Source organism: Nansenia antarctica, assembly GCF_963989245.1.
Source record: "Nansenia antarctica genome assembly, chromosome: 11".
Lineage (NCBI taxonomy): Eukaryota > Metazoa > Chordata > Actinopteri > Argentiniformes > Microstomatidae > Nansenia > Nansenia antarctica.
Genome location: NC_137681.1, coordinates 30,828,958 through 30,836,457, shown reverse-complemented (window position 1 = coordinate 30,836,457; position 7,500 = coordinate 30,828,958).

The following is a 7,500-nucleotide window of genomic DNA, read 5'->3' as shown; positions in this document are numbered from 1 at the left end:
CCCTCTCCCCTCCCTTTCTCCTCCGTCTCTTCTCCTTCTCTTCTCCCTCTCTCCTCCCTCTCTCCTCCCTCTCTTCTCCCTCTCTCCTCCCTCTCTCCTCCCTCTCTTCTCCCTCTCTCCTCCCTCTCTCCTCCCTCTTCCTCCCTCTCTCCTCCCTGATGTGACAGGCAGACCTCTCCCCAGCATGTTACTGTTACTGAGACTAGTCAGCTGATCATTCCAAGAGTGAAAATAAAACATGGTCCAGCCTCTTTCAGTCACGCTGCCGCATGCTCCTGGAACAAACTCCCTGGAGAAATCAAACAGGCCCAAACCCTTAAAATATTAAAATCTAAGCTAAAAACCTTCATGTTTTGCAGCAGTTATGATTAAACACAAACACTTTTATCTATTAAGTCTAGTGTTTAAGTCTAGTCTCAAGTCAAGTGTGTGTGTGTGTGTGTGTGTGTGTGTGTGTGTGTACCTGAAGATGAAGATGAACAGCATCACCAGCATGCAGAAGGTGTTGTGTGTGTGTGTGTGTGTGTGTGTGTGTGTGTGTGTGACAGGGTGTAACACCTGAAGATGAAGATGAAGAGCATGAGGAGCATGCAGAAGGTGGCCACGTTGTCCATGGTCTTCATCAGCACCACCAGCTGCCTCTGCAGCGCCGGCATGAAGCGGACCAGCTTCAGAACCCTCATCAGACGGAACGTCCTCAGCACCGACAGACCCCCGCCCTGCTGGCCCACTATCTCCCACACACTGAAGGAGGGGGGGAGGGGAGGGGGAGAGGAGAGAGGAGAGAGGAAAGAGGAGGAGAGAGGAGAGAGGAGAGAGGAGGAGAGAGGAGAGAGGAGAGACATGTTAACAGAGGGGGGGGAGGGGAGGGGGAGAGGAGAGAGGAGGAGAGAGGAGAGAGGAAAGAGGAGGAGAGAGGAGAGAGGAAAGAGGAGGAGAGAGGAGAGAGAGAGAGGAGAGGAGATGAGAGACATGTTAACAGAGGGGGGGGGGAGCAAGGTCATATGTCACAAACACATGTTTCATAGTTCCTGGTTCAGTTGGATGGATTACAAGCCTGTCCTCCCATTTCTACCTCCACCAGCCTCCCCTGGTGGCCCATACACGCCCAGGAGACCGGGAACATTCCAGAACCATGTTGTGTTTTAAACAGAACACCTTTATTGTGGAGTCAATGTGACTTACTGTTAGACCCCTTTCACACACAATGGAATTGTAATTGTAATTGTAAGGTGTATGTGTGAACGCGATTTACATGGAAATTGTCTCAGGCAATTACCCTGGTCAGGACCTTGTGTGATTCCATGGAATTTAGAGGGAAGGTTTAGGTGTGAACAGAAGCCTGCACATTCCCTAGTCCTGCAGAGTTAGGTATGTCTGACTGCTTTAGACTAGTATAGTATGTTTCTATCACTGTACAGATAGACGACTAGAGTTGTCATATTGCACAAATAGTATTATTTCACATTTGTTTAAAGTTTCACAGTTTGCGGGCTTGAAATGTACATGTTTGTGCCTCAGCACTACACCTGATTTTTTCAGGCCAGCAGCTGCCATCAATCCGTCCAGACTGTCCAGGGCCCAGAACTTAGGTCTTTGCTGTGTTCAGGGCCTGGACGGCCCTGTGGTAGAAGCTGTTCTTCAGTCTGTTTGTCCTTGCGGCCAGGGTCCTGAACCGCCTTTTCGAGGGCAGCCTGGTAAAGTGTACGTACCCAGGGTGGGTCGGGTCCCTGGAGATCTTGGAGGCCTTCCTGAGACAGCGTGTGTTGTACAGCTCTTCCAGAGAGGGGAGGGGGGCGCCGGTGATCTTCTGTGCTGTTCTCACGACTCTCTGTAGCGCATTTCTCTCCGCTGTTGTGCAGCTGGAGAACCAGTTGCAGATGCCGTAGGTGAGGATGCTCTCCACTGCGCCGCGGTAGAAGGTCACCAGTATCTCCTGCTTGCTGTGTTCCTTCCTGAGGACTCTCAGGGTGTATAGCCGCTGTTGTGCCCTCTTGATGGTGTCTTTTGTGTTGTCCTTCCAGGTCAGGTCATACAAATAGTATGTTTCTATCAACTAGTATAGTATGTTTCTATCAACACTAGTATGGTATGTTTCTATCAACACTAGTATAGTATGTTTCTATCAACTAGTATAGTATGTTTCTATCAACACTAGTATAGTATGTTTCTATCAACTAGTATAGTATGTTTCTATCAACACTAGTATAGTATGTTTCTATCAACACTAGTATAGTATGTTTCTATCAACACTAGTATAGTATGTTTCTATCAACACTAGTATAGTATGTTTCTATCAACACTAGTATAGTATGTTTCTATCAACTAGTATAGTATGTTTATATCAACTAGTATAGTATGTTTCTATCAACACTAGTATAGTATGTTTCTATCAACTAGTATAGTATGTTTCTATCAACTAGTATAGTATGTTTCTATCAACACTAGTATAGTATGTTTCTATCAACACTAGTATAGTATGTTTCTATCAACTAGTATAGTATGTTTCTATCAACTAGTATAGTATGTTTCTATCAACTAGTATAGTATGTTTCTATCAACTAGTATAGTATGTTTCTATCATCTAGTATAGTATGTTTCTATCAACTAGTATAGTATGTTTCTATCAACTAGTATAGTATGTTTCTATCAACTAGTATAGTATGTTTCTATCAACACTAGTATAGTATGTTTCTATCAACTAGTATAGTATGTTTCTATCAACTAGTATAGTATGTTTCTATCAACTAGTATAGTGTGTTTATATCAACTAGTATAGTATGTTTCTATCAACTAGTATAATATGTTTCTATCAACTAGTATAGTATGTTTCTATCAACACTAGTATATTATGTTTCTATCAACACTAGTATAGTATGTTTCTATCAACACTAGTATAGTATGTTTCTATCAACTAGTATAGTATGTTTATATCAACACTAGTATAGTATGTTTCTATCAACTAGTATAGTATGTTTCTATCAACACTAGTATAGTATGTTTCTATCAACACTAGTATAGTATGTTTCTATCAACTAGTATAGTATGTTTATATCAACACTAGTATAGTATGTTTCTATCAACTAGTATAGTATGTTTCTATCAACTAGTATAGTATGTTTCTATCAACACTAGTATAGTATGTTTCTATCAACACTAGTATAGTATGTTTCTATCAACTAGTATAGTATGTTTCTATCAACTAGTATAGTATGTTTCTATCAACACTAGTATATTATGTTTCTATCAACACTAGTATAGTATGTTTCTATCAACTAGTATAGTATGTTTATATCAACTAGTATAGCATGTTTCTATCAACACTAGTATATTATGTTTCTATCATCACTAGTATATTATGTTTCTATCATCACTAGTATAGTATGTTTCTGGCCCTTCTACCTTGCCGACCTCGTCCCCCTCCACACCCCCTCCCGTTGCCTCAGGTCTGACGACCTCAAGACCACCAGGACCAAGCTCCGGACCTGGGGTAATAGGGCCTTTTCAGCCGCAGCCCCGTCCCTCTGGAACACCCTCCCCAACCACATCAGACAGGCCAACACACTCCCAACATTTAAACAGGCCCTCGAAACCCACCTAGTCAAGCTTGCCTTCACCAGTTAACCCTCTCCCCCTCCCCTTCCCATGTGTCCCCAGCTCCCTGATTAAACTACCTTAACTAGGACCCTATACTTTCTTTTATTTATTTTTTGTGTCTTTTTATTATTACTACTCAATCTTTTCAGTTTGTAAAGCGTCTTTGAGTGTCTAGAAAAGCGCTACATAAGTCTAATGTATTATTATTATTATGATTATGATTATGATTATGATTATGATTATGATTATTATTATTATTATTATTATTATAACGGTGGTACGTGAGGTCCTGGCCCAGCTCACCTGATGACCACGATGATGCCGTCAAAGATGTTGTAGGGGTTCTTGATGTAGCCGAACGGGCCGTAGACCAGAACCTTCAACAGCATCTCCAACGCAAACAGGCTGGTGAACACGATGTTACTGATCTCCAACGCGTTAGTCAGCTCATCAGGCTAGAAGAGAGGGAGGGGGGGGGGAAAGAGAGGGGGAGAGAGAGAGGGAGAGAGAGAGAGAGAGAGAGAGAGAGAGAGAGGGAGAGGGAGAGGGAGAGAGAGAGAGCGAGAGAGGGAGAGAGAGAGAGAGGGAGAGAGAGAGAGGGAGAGAGAGGGAGAGGGAGAGGGAGAGAGAGAGAGAGAGGGAGAGAGGGAGAGAGAGAGAAGAGAAGCATCAATATATCTTCTTTCTGTTATATGCTGTATCCTTAAAAAGCACCTGGACAAAACTAGCTGTGAGAAGATGTTATACAAAAAGTCTGTGTTTCTTGAAAAGCCACATCTGCCAGTGCAGAGGGTAATCCTTATCTGCAGCTGATTGAGGGCCAGCCAGCGTGAGGGTGAGTGCTGCATCTGCTGTCTGTCCAGACATGTTGCTGATATGTAAATATGCAGCCTGAGATACTGTGATCATCTCCTTTCTCATTTCACACTCTCACATTACACACACACACACACACACACACACACACACACACACACACACACACACACACACACACACACACACACACACACAATCGCAAAACCAGGCCAAAGACAGACATTCTGTAATCAGATGCTGATTAGAAGAAGAGGGAAGGTGGCATCTGTTCATCACACACAGATCAAACATCTGCAGTATCACACTGAACAGCACGCTGGTGTGTGTGTGTGTGTGTGTGTGTGTGTGTGTGTGTGTGTGTGTGTGTGTGTGTGAGAGAGAGTGTGTGTGTGTGTGTGTGTGAGTGTGTGTGTGAGTTTTCTCATTGTTTCTTTATTCTACTGTTACACCCACAGACTGGCACACACACACACACACACACACACACAGGACACACACACGCACACACACACAGGACACACACACATACACACACACACACACACACAGACAGGACACACACACACACACACACACACACAGGACATACACACACACACACACACCCACAGACTCACACACACACACACACACTCAGAGACAGAAGGTACAGTACCAAACAGTGTACCAAGGATCACTGTTACCCTGGATGACTGTTACCCTGGATGACTGTTTCAGTGGATGACTGTTTCCCTGGATGACTGTTACCCTGGATGACTGTTACACTGGATGACTGTTTCAGTGGATGACTGTTTCCCTGGATGACTCTTTCCCTGGATGACTGTTTCCCTGGATGACTGTTACCCTGGATGACTGTTACACTGGATGACTGTTACCCTGGATGACTGTTTCCCTGGATGACTCTTTCCCTGGATGACTGTTACCCTGGATGACTGTTACACTGGATGACTGTTACCCTGGATGACTGTTACCCTGGATGACTGTTTCCCTGGATGACTGTTACCCTGGATGACTGTTTCCCTGGATGACTGTTTCAGTGGATGACTGATTCAGTGGATGACTGTTTCCCTGGATGACTGTTTCCCTGGATGACTGTTTCCCTGGATGACTGTTTCACTGGATGACTGTTTCACTGGATGACTGTTTCCCCGGATGACTGTTTCCTGAGCCCAGAATAGCAGGGTACAGCAGGGTAGATGAGGAACAGCCTAATCCGGTCATCTTCATTCTATTCTAATCTAATCTGATGTGTCTGTGTGTTCCTGTCTGACACCTCCCCCTAACTACAGCCTCCCCTGGCTGTGTGTGTGTGTATGAGTTGTCTGTGTGTGTGTGTGTGTGTGTGTGTATGAGTTGTCTGTGTGTGTGTGTGTGTGTGTGTGAGTTGTCTGTGTGTGTGTGTGTGTATGAGTTGTCTGTGTGTGTGTGTGTGTGTGAGTTGTGTGTGTGTATGAGTTGTCTGTGTGTGTGTGTGAGAGAGAGACAGATGAAGAGGGAGAGAGAACGTGATGAGACAGAGGGTGATGAAGAGGATGAAGAAGATGAAGAGGATGAGGAGGGTGAAGAGGATGAAGAAGAGGATGAAGAAGAGGATGAGGAGGAGGAAGAGGATGAAGAGGATGAAGAAGAGGATGAGGAGGATGAAGAGGATGAAGATGAGGAGGATGAAGATGAGGATGAGGACGATGAGGACGATGAAGAGGATGAAGAGGAGGATGAAGAGGAGGATGAAGAGGAGGGTGAGGAGGGTGAGGAGGATGAAGAGAAGGATGAAGAGGAGGATGAAGAGGCGGGTGAGGAGGGTGAGGAGGAGGAGGGTGAGGAGAAGGAGGAGGAGGAGGGTGAGGAGGAGGAGGGTGAGGAGGGTGAGGAGGAGGAGGGTGAGGAGAAAGAGGAGGAGGAGGGTGAGGAGGAGGGTGAGGAGGAGGAGGAGGAGGAGGAGGAGGAGGAGGGTGAGGAGGGTGAGGAGGAGGAGGAGGGTGATTAGTAAACACAGACCTGTGGTTGTCTGACTTCACTGACCCAGGATCAGGGATGCATCTGTGATTGGATGCGCGAATCGATCCACTAATGACATGACCGCAGCTATAGACTGATCCCAGAGCAGCTATTAACCCTGTACTGTACGCCTCATTAACCACTGTTAATAAGGGAACACACACACACACGCACACACGCACAGATACACACACACACACACACACACACACACGCACACACGCACACACGCACAGATACACACACACACACACACACACGCACAGATACACACACACACACACACGCACACACGCGCAGATACACACACACACACACACACGCACGCACGCACACACGCACAGATACACACACACACACACACAGGTCTATCCCTGGAGGCCATGTTGCCTGCCAACCTTACATTCCTGAGTGGGGCAGGATAATTCCTGAGAGGAGCAGGATAATTCCTGAGCGGGGTAGGATAATTCCTGAGTGGGGAAGGATAAACGCTGGATAAATATATTCCCAGCCTAGAGAGCTGGGAGTAACGTGATTAGACGGTGTCGTTATTGTCTAAGTGTGTCTGGCACCACGTTCACACACACACACACACACACACACACACACACACTAGGGCTGCACGATTTGGGGGGAAAATCGAATTGCGATTATTTGGACAGATATCGCGATTGCGATTAATTTGCGATTTTTTTTTTTTAAAATAGCACAAAAAAAAAAAGGAAGTTTTTGTAAAGTGTGGCCATATCTCCGGCTAGGAAGGTCGTATCAACGTGCAGTTTATTTGTACGTCTTCAGGGGACTTAGAGGCTCCCTCCTCTAGCACCCCCACAGCCCGAGCTACGAGTGAAAGAACTAAACTTACATTGGGTTGCTTTAAAGTTGGGTTGCTTTAAAATCAAGCTTCAGATTAAAACATGTGATGGAGCATTACTAACTGACTCAGGTGGTTTGTTTCACACAACCATCTAGGAAAGCTTAATTGGAAGCTGTTTGGAAAAGGGCAGGTACTTTCAAAAAATACGATGCGATGTTGTTGGTGTGTGTTCATTGACGTTGACGTTCATTGACGTTCACGTTCATTGT